The sequence below is a fragment of the Aotus nancymaae genome, unplaced genomic scaffold, assembly GCF_030222135.1.
Source record: "Aotus nancymaae isolate 86718 unplaced genomic scaffold, 86718_ANA_hifiasm-v0.15.2.pri h1tg000014l, whole genome shotgun sequence".
NCBI classification, from domain to species: Eukaryota; Metazoa; Chordata; class Mammalia; order Primates; family Aotidae; genus Aotus; species Aotus nancymaae.
Genome location: NW_026988425.1, coordinates 75,597,117 through 75,612,343, shown reverse-complemented (window position 1 = coordinate 75,612,343; position 15,227 = coordinate 75,597,117). Strand labels below are relative to the sequence as shown.

Here is a 15,227-nt window from a genome sequence, read left to right as displayed (position 1 = left end):
ATGCCCTCCTTGAAGCATCAATATTTCGCTTCTGTTAAATGCTATTGGGTGCCTAAGGGATGAGCCCTTCGTTGCTTTTGGACAATGATCTGTCAAGCAGTCAGCTTCTATAAGAAAGTGACTAATCAAAAGCAGACAGTTCCCTTTGGAGGGGAATATCTTTGTTACTTGGCACTTTAAGTGAGACAAAGAAATGAAAAAGACAAGAGAAAAATCCAGGCAAGGGTAATCAGACAACATTGTAGGAACTTGGCGCAATTCAGTGCTATAAATGATGAACATAAAAAAAGTGGTTAGAGATGAGGCCAGAGGGGAATGCAAATTGCCCACAAGTTACATAAGGAGGTAACATTTCACGGGTGGAAACTGTAGTAAATTTAAGAGTGAATGTCAATTCTAAAGAAATGAGTATAGCCAACTGCCACCATGTTAGGGAATAATCTTCTAGTTTCCAAAGCCATAAAAGGTTTCAATTTTTAAATTAATGATGGTTCCAAATTAAAAGCAAAACAAAACAAAACAAAACAGTGCAAACTTGACCAAACACATGTGTGACATGCATTCTGCTAATAGCCTGTCACTTTACAATCTTAGGACTAGGGAGTTAGGGAAAGTGCAGCTCATGAAAGCCTGTGTATACTAAACTCAGAGGTTTGAACTTTATCTTGAGAATTGGAGGGAATCATTAAGAAGACTTGACACTGATTAACATCTTAGAAGGATCACTCTGGCAGCTGTATTGGAGTCCAGTCTGAAAGGGAGCTATGTAAGAAGGGCTTAAATCAAAACAGGGAAGGAGGCATGGAAAGAAGGAGACAGACTTGAAAGAGGTTAAAAAGTCATATGGTTTAGTAAATTACACAGTTGAAATTTGAACCCAGGTCTCCTACCTTATATTGGTTGATATACTTATAACTAACTATACCAGTATTGCAAGATAGCTTTTGAGTGGAATGCTATTTATTTTGCAAGTCATAATATACAGGTGACATTCTTCACAAACATTTGCTTGAAATACCAGGGTTTTTTTCTATAGCTATCATATAGTGTAGGTAAACCTTGCACTAAAAGAAACTCCAGGAAAAAGGATATATAGAGAAATCATGATGAGATACACAGTGGGCATATACACTGACCATGAATAAAGTCCCTCATACTTCATTTGGCCTTCTATGCCAGTTTACAACTAAACAACAGATAAACAGATTGATATGGTTTGAATGATGGTGACCCTCTAAAATTCAGGTTGAAGCTTAATCCCCAATGAGGTGATATTAAGAGGTGGGACCTTCTGAGGAAATAATTAAGTCATGAGAGCTTTGCCCTTATGAATGAATTAGTGTTTATAAGAAGGCTGGAGAGGAGTCTATCATTGCAGCTTAGACTGGTCAAATGGCAATGAGAAGGGTGGTTTCGGGATGCTATCTGAAGTCGGCCACAGCGGGTGGACTATGGGCTCTGGTGCAGGGGCCTGTGCAGAATGTCAGATATTTAGCTTCATGTGGTATACTGATGAGCAGAACTCTTCGATGACATACCTCAATTTTGCCTAAGGAGATATGTGCAAAAACTTTCTTCCAAATCACTGTACCATTAATAAACAAAAGGAAAGACTATTCAGAAAGAAGAATTTTAAGATAGTTAATGCAGGAAATGTATGATGTAGTATCAGGAATAGAGGATTACAAGCATTTCATTACTTGGTGCAAAAATTCAGATGTAATATCAAAGAGATCCGGATACTGTAACACACGATTAGAAATTGAGTTTCCACCTGTGTTGGGCAATATACATCAGTAGTAACTTTGGTGAAACCTCATTTGGGAAAGGAATCCTGTACTAATAGGAAAGTTCTCAATCATTTGGAGACTAGCATTTTAGCCCAGGTCTTCCTGTATACTCAAGAACATGTACCTCTGATTTTTCCATTTCTTTTGCATTTCCATCACTTCTGCAGTCTCAGCTTGCCATATGGTTTTCAATGAAGTTGTAAAGCAGATGGTAGCTGCCTTTGAAAGAAGAGCATGTAAGCTGTACAGTCCAGAAACAAATATACCTCAGGAGTTAATGCTTCATGAAGTTTATGACGCATAAAGGGAAAAAAACGACTGGTGTCACCTACTTGTAACTTTAATTTGTTCACTTTTAGGAAGCATTTCATGATGTTTTCATAAGTCAGACAGCATTTCTTAAACCTCGCTTTGGTTATAAACATGCACCATTGAAAATCTGCACATAGAATATAGATTCACTTGTACGGACATTATAACGTTCTGCATTTACAATAATGGGATGTCATCACCATTGCTAGAATACTGACACCATTCATCTGAGCAGAAATTGAAACTGTAAATTTAAACCTTTTAATTATCACCTTACCTGAAAGAGGTTAAGATATTCACACAGTATGCGTTACAGTAACCATACTACACTTAAGTTATTAAATTCAGACTATTTGTAACTTATTGTTATAGGGCCTGCCATATGGCTTAGGATATTTGAGTAATCATCATATATTTAAAGTAAAAACTTTGACTTGAAATTACTGTTAATGAAGGTTCCCTGGCATTTTTGATATTTTAAAAATTGTTTTGTGAGTAGTAGATAATTCAGTGCCATACTGTGATTAGCTCCCAGATACAACAGTGAATTTTTTTTCTTTGTTTTTGGTGATGGTCCAGAGCTTTAGGCTACATTTCCAGTAGTTTTCCACTTTCTCCTATGTATTCTGGCTGCTCTGTCAATAATGCTAATTGTATGTCAAATTTTGTCTACAATAGTAGACAAAAGATGAAGATAAGTTGGTTGATGTATCTCCAGCACTATGCAACCCTATTTTCTATTTATTGGGTGTACTCACTTTCAATAATGTGTTTCAAATTGATATTTTAAAAAACCAACATGAAGACTGAAGTAGTAACTTAATAATGTTAACTTGTTTATTTTTTGTACAGTTAAAAGAGGGGCTGGAGAAAACTAGTTTAGGCCCTTTTTTGCCCGGCTGCCTTCCGTCATGGGAAGACATAGCATTTGTCCTTTTTAACCTTGTGAGAATTCATCAAGAAAGCCTTTATCAGACACAATGCCAGCACCTTGATCTTGGACTTCCCAGTCTTCAGAACTGTGAGAAGTAAATTTCTATTATTTATAAATGACCCCGACTGTGATGTTTTATTACTGCAGTAAAAATGGACTAAGACAGATATCACTAAATATTTGGTAAAGGAAAAGAAAGGTCTTTCTTACTATATTTCTACCTCAAAAATTCTATGACAAAAATTAATTTATAAGTTTCTAAATCATCTGCACTGTGGTTAATCTCTATGTATTTAGTGGGAGTGAAGACTACAGCTTCAATTTGGTTAGTACATCTTTTTAGTTCAATAATTAACTGAGCCAGACAACAAGTCAAATGGAAAGTGAAGTCATTAGGTGGGGTGAAGTGATGTCAAATCTCAGAGTGTTTTCTCTCTTAACCTTCTGGATGGGAGCTTGACTCCATTTGTCTGACTGGCAAATTGATGAGCTTATAAAAGAGCATTTGTTGAATAGCTCTGTAAATAATGAAACGTACTCCTAGTACCTGCTGGAAAATGATGTATTTTTCTTTATTAAACAAGATATTAGAGGTGAAAATGCTGTATTTTTATTAAACTAGGTATTAAATTATTTTTGCAAAATCATCAAAGAATGTATAGCTATCCTAAAGTTTCTATATTAGACAATCACATTGGTACAGACAGAAAACAAAACTTCTAGCTTATAACATTTAGAAATGCATTACATACTTGTAAATATGTAACAATGTAACTAAACAATGGTTTATTTTGACTATTTTGCTTACAGTGAAGATGTCAATATTGATTTCATGGTACTGATATTAAACTTTCAACCAATGTTGTTGTTTTCTGGTTTCTTATTGTTAAATGGACATAGGAGTGTGATAGTGCTAAAAATATGCTATATTTAGATGTCTCTGTAACCTACGAGTTGGAATAGGTCGGGTTATATACAGTAACAAATATCCCAACATCTCAGTGGTTTGAAATGACAGTTTTAATTTTTCATTCTGCTGTATGTCCATCAAGGATGGCCTGGAAGCTCCAGTCCTTGCTGTCTCCTTATTCCAGGACGACAGGGCAGCTACCAACTTTGCTAGTTGCTATGACAGAAGAAAGTTCTCTGGCTCAGAAGTTACACATGTCACTTTTAATCAAAACTTGCTGGCAAGAACTAACATAGTCTTACTCAATGATAGCTGTGAAGTGCAATTTCTTCATGTGCCCAGAAGGCAGAAAGCTGGAAATATTTGGTGAACAGAACTAATGACTATCACAGTTACCCAAATAACTGCTCTATTATGGTTTCACATATCTTCGTTTTCTCTGCCTGACTCAACCATGAAATCAGAATCTACAACTTAAAAGGCTCCCAACAAATTCTTTTGATTCACAGATTCTACATAGATAGATGTGTTCAATTTAAAGTGATTTAAATAAATTAATTATGTTGTCTTAGAACTTTCCCCCAATACTACATATATAGATTCTCCTTCACTTATGATGGGTTACATCCCAATAAAACCATCACAAATTGAAAATGCCGTAAGTAAAAAATTATAACAATATTCAAACAACAAATTATAACAAGATTCTGTTATAAGCAACAGAAAACACACAAAGACACTAGGTTAGGTATATAAAATATGAAACTGGGTAACTTATAAAGAAAAGCAACTTCTTCATTAAAGTTCTGGAGCCTGGGAAGTCTAAGGTTGAGGGGCCACATCTGGAGAGACTGTTCTTATGGGTAAAGCCTCTATAGAGTCCTGAGATGCTGCAGGGCATCACATGGCAAGGGGGATGAGCCAGCTAGCTCAGATTTCTCTTCTTCTTCTTATAAAGCCATCAGTCTCATTTCCAAGATAACCCATTGATGCATTAATCCATAAATGATTAATCCATTAACCTAGGAAAGGATTAATCCCTTCATGAAGGTATAGCTCTCATGACCCAATCATCTCTTAAAGGTCCCACCTCTCAATACAACGCATAGGAGATTAAATTTCATCATTGGTTTTGGAAGAAACAAATATTGAAACCGTACCATCTACCAAACATTACAGCTTAGCCTAACCTATTTTAGACATGCTCAGAGCACTTTCAGTACAGTATTCAATAAAATACATGAGTTATTCAACACTTTATTATTAAAACAGGCTCTGTGTTAGATGATTTGACCTAGCATCCTGAGAAAGTATTGTACCACATATTGCTAGTCCAAAAAAAGACCAAAATTCAAAAAAGTAGTTTCTACTGAATGTATATTGCTTTTCCACCATCATAAAGCCAAAAAATCCTAAGTGAAGCCATTGTAAGTCAGGGACTATTTGTATTTAAATCCAGTTCTGGGATCATACTAAAACTGAGTTAGGAGCCCAGGAAGGAACCACCTGGGTATCAAATCCAGGTATAATCAACAAAATAATTATTCAAAGACCAACTGTATTCATTTTTCCACAAATGCTATAATCCATTAAAGAATAATGCAAGTAAATGTGACACTACAATAATCCTTTTATTTTCATTGTATTTGGTGTGTAAAGCTACATATTAGGAACCATCCACACACTGTTGAAGAGAAACAGCCACTCATGCTGTCTGTGCTCACTTTAAGATCATAGTCATAAATCTAAAATGTCTAGAACTCTTCAATCTTTATCTCCATACCTCACTTACTGCAGGAACTCTAGATTCATATATATCTTGATATCTCTGCTGTGATGTCTGTTAAGTTTCTAAACCTAACCTAGTCAAAACAGAACCATCTATTTTTATGACCTGCAAAGCTGTTTCTTTCTCAGTTCTTCCCATGTCTGAAAGCTGCGCCATTTACCCAGTTTGTCAAGCCAAAACATAGGAATCCTCCTGATTCTCTTCTCTCCCTTATTTTAAGTCAAACTTACTAGCAAGTCTTGGCAACTTTACTGCTAAAATATATGCATGATCTAAGAATTATTCACTAGTTCCTCTATTAGCCTACTCTAAGATGGACTTCTACTTGGACTTCTGTAAAACCTCCTAACTGATCTCTCTGTTATCATAAACTCCCTACTTCCAAATCCATTTTCCACATAGTGATAATAGCAATCTTTTAAAAACAAACATCAGTCCATGACATCGCTCTTAAAATTCACCATTATACTTTGAATAAAATTTAGACCATTGGCTCTCAAAGCTTATTTCTTTGATACATGCATCACATACCACTCCCTCTCATTCCCACTACATGGTACATATTTCTACTCCTTCAATACAATGGGTTTGCTTGCCTTAGGGCCTTTGCATCACCTTTCTTTCAATCCTTGCAGAATGTCTGCTTGTCATTTAGGCTCAGCTTACATGCCAATTACCTGACCATTCTATATAAAAAAGAACCATCTCATCACTACCTTTTGCATCATCTTAATTAACTGCATATTTGCATATTTCTTTATTATTTTACCTTGTATCCACGTTTATTTATTTTTCACTTCTTTCACACCACCAGAACATAATCTTAGCTGTTTTGCTCACCACCATATATTCTGTACCTAGATTGGTGTCTGGCTCACATTAGGTACTCAGCAAATATTTGTTGAAAAGATGCTTATGATATGAAAATATACAAACTATATGGCATGAGCAGGATGGTACAAAAGTTACCTTGATACTTCGTAGTTATTCTGGAATTTCAGATGATAAAAATTATTAGATTATAAATTATTAAACATAATACAGATGAATACTTTTGTAGTGTAATTTTTCCACAAGTAATTAACCTGACTAGGAAGACAGTTTATATTCAAACTAGACAGTGGGGTACTAGAAAGGGAAAACAAAATGAACATGAGCAAGAGTTAAGGGAGTTACTCATGTTGAACATTTATCATGTGCCTGGCATATTATATTTGTCATCTCATTAATTTTAATGAGGTAGGTATTGCTATAAGGTCAGGAGTTTGAGACCAGCCTGCCCAACATGGTGAAAACCTATCTTTATTAAAGAAATAAAAATAAAAAAATTAGCCAGGTGTGGTGGTGTGTGCCTGTAGTCCGAGCTACTTGGGGAGGCTGAGAGAGGAGAATCATTTGAACCTGGAATCAGAGGTTGCAGTAAGCCGAGATCGCACCACTGTACTCTAGCCTGGGCAACAGAGCAAGACTCCGTCTCAAAAAAAAAAAAAAAAGAAAGAAATTATAATATTGAGGCTTAGAGTCATTAAGTAGCTTTCTCACATAGCGGTGAGTCCTGACACAAAAGTAGCAGCATCTATAACTAGAAAAGTAGTGATAACTCAGGAATAAAAGGTGTAACAGCCAAATAGAAACAAAAAGGAGCCCATATAGCCAAGACAATCCTAAGCAAAGAGAATAAAGTTGAAGGAATCATGCTACCTGACTTTGAACTATACTACAAGGCTACAGTAACCAAAATGGCATGGTATTGGTACCAAAACAGATATATAGACCAATGGAACAGAACAGAGGCCTCAGAAATAACACCGCACATCTACAACCATCTGATCCTTGACAAACTTGACAAAAACAAGTAATGGGGAAAGGATTCCCTATTTAATAAATGTTGCTGGAAAAACTGGATAGCCATATGCAGAAACCTGAAACTGGACCCCTTCCGTACACCTTATATAAAAATTAATTCAAGATGGATTAAAAGACTTAAATGTAAAGCCTGATACTATAAAGACCCTAGAAGAAAACCTAGGCAATATCATTCAGGACATAGGCATGGGCAAAGACTTCATGACTAAAACACCAAAAGCAATGGTAACAAAAGCCAAAATTGACAAATGGGATCTAATTATACTAAAGAGCTTCTGCACAGAAAAAAAGAAAAATTATCATCAGAGTCAACAGGCAATTGGAGAAAATCTGTCAGCCCATCTGATAAATGGCTAATATCCAGAATCCACATGGAACTTAAACAAATTTACAAGAAAAAAAAAAACTCCATCAAAAAGTGGGCAAAGGATATGAAGAGACACTTCTCAAAAGAAGACATTTATGCAGCCAACAAACATATGAAAAAAAGCTCATCATCACTGGCCATTAGAGAAATGCAAATCAAAACCACAATGAGATACCATCTCAGGCCAGTAAGAATGGCAATCATTAAAAAGTCAGGAAAAAACAGATGCTGGAGAGAATGTGGAGAAATAGGAATATTTCTACACCGTTTGTGGGAGTATAAATTAGTTCGACCATTGTGGAAGACAGTGTGGCGAATCCTCAAGGATCTACAGCCAGAAATACCATTTGACCTAGCAATTCCATTATTGGGTATATACCCAAAGGATTATAAATCATTCTACCATAAAGACACATGCACATGTATGTTTATTGCAGCTCTATTTACAATAGCAAAGACTTGGAACCAACTCAAATGCCCATCAATGATAGACTAGATTAAAAAAATGTGGCATATATATACCACAGAATACTATGCAGCTATAAAAAAAGAATGAGTTCATATCCTTTGCAGGGACATGGATGAAGCTTGAAACCATCATTTTCAGCACACTAATATGGGAACAGAAAACCAAACACCACGTTTTCACTCATAAGTGGGAGTTGAATAATGAGAACACATTGACACAGGGAGAGGAAGACCACATACCGGGGCCTGTCAGTGGGTGGGCGGGGGCACCAGGAAGGAGAGCATTAGGACAAATACCTAATGCACGCAGGGTTTAAAACTTAGGTGATGGGTTGATGACTGCGAAAAACCACCATGTCACATGTATACCTACGTAACAAACCTGCACATTCTGCACATGTATCCCAGAACTTAAAGTGTAATAAATAAATTTTTTAAAAAGGTATAACAGCAAGAGAACACCCCACACTAACAGACGTGTAGTATCCCATTACTCTCTGTAAAGATCACACCATGTCTGAGATATAAACAGGGTTTGGAGGGCATGACTTTAATGGAACACTGGAAAATTACATGCATTCAGTGAAAAGGAAATCCAACTAAGAGACCGACATGTGACAACCATATTATACACAAGACTGTTAAAAAGTTAGGCTTTTAACCTTGAAGAAGAAAAAACCCAGAGTATAAAATGGTCTTCAAGTTAAATACAATTATATCTTATTTAATGGTAGAGTTCTAATTGTAGGTCTTAATGTGAAAATCAAATTATCCTGAAAATTCTTAGGAAAATACTATAGTTCAGCATGTTATACCAATTTCAATTGGTTCAGCACCCCAGGATTAACAGGTTTCTTCCTATTTTGCAATTTATGGCTATTTGTTTTCCATGATGCAGTATATAATGTTACATGGTTACCTTGTGTTTAGTTGTATAAAAAGGTTTATCTTTAAATGCAGTGCTCATATAATGGAAAGATAGTGGAAACTCAAAGAGCTAGGGAAAGGAGATTCCATTTTCACTCCTGGGCATATGCTTGAGTGGAATTCCCAGCACTATTTAAATTGTTCCCTTTCCTCTCTCTCTTTCTACCCTCCCTGTTATTATGTAGGAGAGGGGAATAGAGGGAATATGATACATTTGTACAAGCTGTATGCACTCAACATGACTCTATGTTATACAAGTGATTTTAATGTAGAAGATTTATCTGATACAACATAGAAGGCAAAACTGTGATCCAAAGGTGGACATTACCAGGTAAAATGGGCTTTCATTTAAAGTAATATGCCTTTTGTCCTACAAAGCATTTATGTAAGTGTCACATGCCATATATTATTATTTTGGATTAATCAATAAATTCCATTCCAATATTATAACAATATAACAATTATGTGAAACAAGTAGACAAAACAAAAAGAAAATAGAAAAATAAGAATTCCTTTATGTTATTTTAGATTATCGACATTATTATTTCTTTTATTGCCTGTAATTCAAATGGGAGTAAAATTAGTAATAAATTTAGGATTCTTAGAGTACATAATAATCTATGATATTCCAAACATTCAGAATGAATAAGTTACTGGATTCAATTCCCTATCATTGTAAATTATTTGAAATGTAGGAAAGGATTACAATAATTTTCAAGTTCCCAAAAATGCCAATGGCAGTAAGCAATTATGTAAGATAATATAAATGTCAAGATAAATAAGAATTTTCAAAATTTCAGGTAACTTCAACCAATAGATAATTTCCATCAGGTTCACTGCAAATACAAAGTACAATGCTGCCTGTGAAAGACAACCCAGCAATGTATTCTAGTTAGCTGTTGATTAAATGGGCTAAATAAAACCCCTTCTGTCTTCCTATATATAGCCTGGGCATCTCTATATTTTAAACAATGTAATATGTAGAAATTTTCTTTTTACCTGTCTTCCCTGCTAGCTCCCAGAGAAAAATGAACAGTAGATTGTCTGGTCCTCAGGAAACATAAGCCTGAACTCTGAGATGAATTTAAATAAAACAGCTATACATAATATATTATCAAAGATCACTGAATACTAACCATAATATTAAGAAGATGATTTTAGGAGAGAGATCCAAGATGGCTGATCACTAGCAGCTCGGGCTCCTAGCTCCCAGTGAAAGCGCAGAGAACGAGAGGACGCCACACTTTCAGACGAATATTTGTTGCTCGTGGACCAGGCGATTCCCAGCAGAGGAGCCCCACGTGTCGCCAGGGCGACTCTTGTGGCCGGCGCGGCGGTTTTGCTGGTGCCTTAGCGCGCCAGTTCTTGGTGCAGAGTCCGGAGATTCCCGGGCAGAAAAGCACCATCAATCTTAACACCGCTATTCTGGCCGGCGCAGTGGACTGCTCAGATTTCGGCGCTGGGAATCAACAAGTTGGACGTCTGCTCAGAGACCTAGTTAGAAAGTCAGTAATTACAAAGACAACAGACGGATAAATATATAATGAAGGGAAGAAATCAGCATAAAAAGGCAGAGAATACTCAAAATCAGAATGCCTCTCCCTCTACAGGGGATCGCAATTCCTCATCAATAACAGAACAAGGCTTAATAGATTACTAGTGTGTTCCAATAACAGAAGCAGGCTTCAAAACGTGGGTGATAAGAAACTTCTGTGAATTAAAAGAACTTGTTCTAACCCAATGCAAAGAAACTAAGAACCTTGAAAAAAGGTTTGACGAAATGTTAACGAGAATGGACAATTTAGAGAGGAATATAAGTGAATTGATGGAGCTGAAAAACACAACACGAGAACTTCGCGAAGCATGCACAAGTTTAAACAGTCGAATTGATCAAGTAGAAGAAAGGACATCAGAAGTCGAGAACCAGCTCAGTGAAATGAAACGAGAAGACAAGATTGGAGAAAAAAGGATGAAAAGGAATGAGCAAAGTCTCCAGGAAATATGGGACTATGTGAAAGGACCTAATTTACGTTTGATAGGTGTACCTGAATGTGATGAAGAGAATGAATCCAAGTTGGAAAATACTCTTCAGGATATCATTCAGGAAAATTTTCCCAACCTGGCAAGGCAGGGTAATATTCAACTCCAGGTAATACAGAGAACACCACAAAGATATTCTTCAAGAAGACCAACCCCAAGGCACATAATTGCCAGATTTATTAGGGTTGAAATGAAGGAGAAAATACTAAGGGCAGCCAGAGAGAAAGGTCAGGTTACCCATAAAGGGAAACCTATCAGACTTACAGCAGATCTCTCAGCAGAAACCCTACAAGCCAGAAAAGAGTGGGGACCAATATTTAACATCCTTAAAGAAAAGAACTTTCAACCCAGAATTTCCTATCCAGCCAAACTAAGCTTTATAATCGAAGGAAAAATTAAATCCTTTGCGAACAAACAAGTACTTAGAGACTTCACCACCACCAGGCCTGCTTTACAAGAGCTTCTGAAAGAAGCACTATACATATAAAGGAACAATCAATATCAGTCTTTCCAAAAATATATCAAAAAGAAAAGAACATTAACACAACAAAAAATTTACACTAACTAATGGGCAAAACAGCCAGCTAGCATCAAATGCTAGTATTAAAGTTATATATATTCTAATTGGATAAAAAGCCAAAACCCATTGCTATGCTGCATCCAGACCCATCTCACATGCAACGATACACAAAGACTCAAAACAAAGAGAAGGAGGAAGATTTATCAACCAATCAGAGAGTAAAAATAAACAAATAAAAAGCAGGAGATGCAATTCTCGCCTCTGGTAAAGTAGACTTTAAAGCAACAAAGAGCAAAAGAGGCAAAGAAGGACATTACATAATGGCAAAAGGATCAATGTAACAAGAAGAGCTAATGATTTTATAGATCAACGAGACAGAAAATTAACAAGGACATCCAGGACTTGAACTCAGACCCGGAACAAGTAAACTTAATAAACATTTATAGAACTCTCCACTTCAAATACATAAAACATACATTACCACCTCACACCTATTCCATAAGTGACTACATAATTGGAAGTAAATCACTCCTCAGTAATCGCATAGCATTTCATAGGTTTAAATGAAATATTGGTTGGCTGCTCGTTTGTTATTTTCTTCCCTTATTCCTTCCTGTTTACATCAAGTATAATTATTGGTATAAAAGAGGTTTTCAATACCCATTACTAAACTGCATTCTAGCCTGGGCAAGAAAGCAATACTCCCATTCTCTCTCTCTCTTTCTCTTCCTTTTTCCTCCTCTTCTTTATTCTTTTTCTTTCTTTCGAAAAAAAAAAAAAAATGATTTTAAAAATAATGACAGCAGCCGGGCGTGGTGGCTCATGCCTGTAATCCCAGCACTTTGGGAGGCCAAAGTGGGTGGATCACTAGGTCAAGAGATTAAGACCATCCTGGCAAACATGGTGAAACTAAAAACACAAAAATTAGCTGGGTGTGGTGGCACATGCCTGTAGTCCCAGCTACTCAGGAGGGTGAGGAAGGAGAATCACTTGAACCTGGGAGGCAGAGGTTGCAATAAGCTGAGATTGTGGCACTGCACTCCAGCCTGGCGACAGAGTGAGACTCTGTCTCAAAAATAATAATAATGACAGCAAATCTAAATCACAAAAAAATAATAGCAACCTCCCAAGAAGAGTTTGGCAGATCTTTACAAGAGCCTAGATGCCAGAAAAATTAACTTTTAACCTTTATACATTATCCTACTGAGGCTCTTTCCCTCTCTTCCTTCCTCTCTCCTTCCCTCCTTTACAGAGGAAATGTGTGTTAGATAAGCTTCACTGAGGCTTGAGTCCAATGTTAATGCATTAACAATGTGTATCAAATAGGTATCTTTTAACATAATTACATACAAAATGAGTTTATGTATTGCTCAGTTAATGAAAATGTGACCAGAGGTTCCAAGAATCTAACCCTGTATTTCCCCCAGGAGCAAAGGGTCAGTTTTATTAATTCAATGTTCAAACTTACTTCATAGGACATAACTATCATGAATAACAAGAATTGACTGTTATCCTAGAGTCCCCCAATCTCTGTTTTATTTGAAATCTCTCCATAGAATAATTCATCTATATAGCTATCTTCCCTATCATATACCCTGTTGAATGCTTAATAGGCATCTCAATTTTAACTTGGAACAAACAGAAATCTTATCCCTCACATCATCCAAATCTGATCCTCCTTTCATTTCTCTAGGCTCAGTCTTCCACCCACCCAGTTACTGAAGTCAAAATTATAAAAATCATCCTTGATTCCTCTCTTCCATATCACCACCTCTTATTCTTTACCGTTGCCCACACACTGCCCCCAACTATTCCATCAGCAAGTGTCTCCATCTCTTTGGCTACCACCACCATCCTCCTTCTTTTCCTCCTCCATCTCTTCCTCCCTCTCTTTCCTGCAAGAACCTCTTAACCACCCCTACTGTACCTTCCATTTCCCCCAGGGCCACTGTGTAAGGTTGTGAAGAATATGACATATACACCCTTTCATAACAGAGTTGCTACAATTCATATTTCATACAGTAGCCACTGGATCATTATAAGAGTATTCAAATTATGTTACTCACTGGAGTGAAACCCTTTAATGGCTTACAACTAAGAAAACTACCCAACTTTCTTATTTTGACCTGCAAACCCAACTTTCTTATTTTGACCTGCAAAGTCTGATATGCTCTAGCACTGTCCACATCTCCAACCTCTTATGTACTATCTACTCTCTCATTCTGATAGTACTCCAGATACATTAGCTTTCTTTCTGTTCCTGTAAAAGGTCAAGCTCTGTTCCAATTTAGGAATGTTTTACTAGCTGTTCTCCTTGACTGGAATGCTCTTCAGCCTGATTTTTGCAAGATGGTCTCCTTGTCATTCACACCCCAGCTTAAACATCAACAAAGACTTTCATGACCTGATCTAAAGTAGCTACCCACTAATGCATCATCACATCACATAATTTTACTTCTTTGCTTGACATATATAACTATTTCTTTTTTCTTCTAATAATTATATGTTCCATTCCACACAAATGTTAAGTACATCCCTAATTTCTTGTTCGACACACTTTCTGCATCATCTATACCACTTTCTGGTACTAGGAAGGTGATTAAAAATATTTTTCAGGCTGGGCGCAGTGGCTCACGCTTGTAATCCCAGCACTTTGGGGGATGGAGGCGGGTAGATCACCAGACGTCAGGAGTTCGAGACCAGCCTGGCCAACATGGTGAAACCCTGTCTCCCTAAAAATACAAAAATTAGCCAGGTGTGGTGGTGCATGCCTGTAATTCTAGCTACTCGCGAGGCTGATGCAGGAGAATCGCTTGAACTCAGGAAACAGAGATTGCAGTGGGCTGAGATCTTGCCACTGCACTCCAGCCTGGGCAACAGAGTGAGACTCTGTTCACTTCTTTGAAAAGAAAAAAATATATATATATATATCACACAATTTGTTTCAGGATGATGCAGGGGCAAGGTCATTCAAAGCACATAACCTATGGTAATGAGTTTAGACTAAGCACAATGGGAAGGCACTGGAATACTCTAGGAACATGATGGAAAATCTGGAGACACAGGGAGAAGTATAAAGATATAATACAATTTGTGTTTTCAGAAGTTCACTATGTGGACAACAGTTTTGGAGTCAGAGAAGTGGAAATGGGGAAAACAAGGGAGTAGGTTGCAGTCATGCATGCAAAAGGATCACAGCTTAGACTAGGTTAGTGGCAGCAGAAGTAGAAAACATTAAATTCTAAGATATTTTAGAAGTATAAAGTATGAGAATGACAAATGGAGCAGAGCTAGGGGTGAGAGA

At 36.8% G+C, this 15,227-nt stretch overlaps 1 protein-coding gene and 1 pseudogene across 5 annotated transcripts in view; one reads left to right on the top strand and one right to left on the bottom strand.

The window, feature by feature from the left end:
* The window catches only part of XRCC4 (X-ray repair cross complementing 4), a 273,654-nt gene that overhangs the window by 73,274 nt on the left and 185,153 nt on the right, over positions 1–15,227 (bottom strand). The window lies entirely within an intron of this gene.
* Positions 1,378–2,094, top strand: LOC105734675 (coenzyme Q-binding protein COQ10 homolog B, mitochondrial-like; annotated as a pseudogene).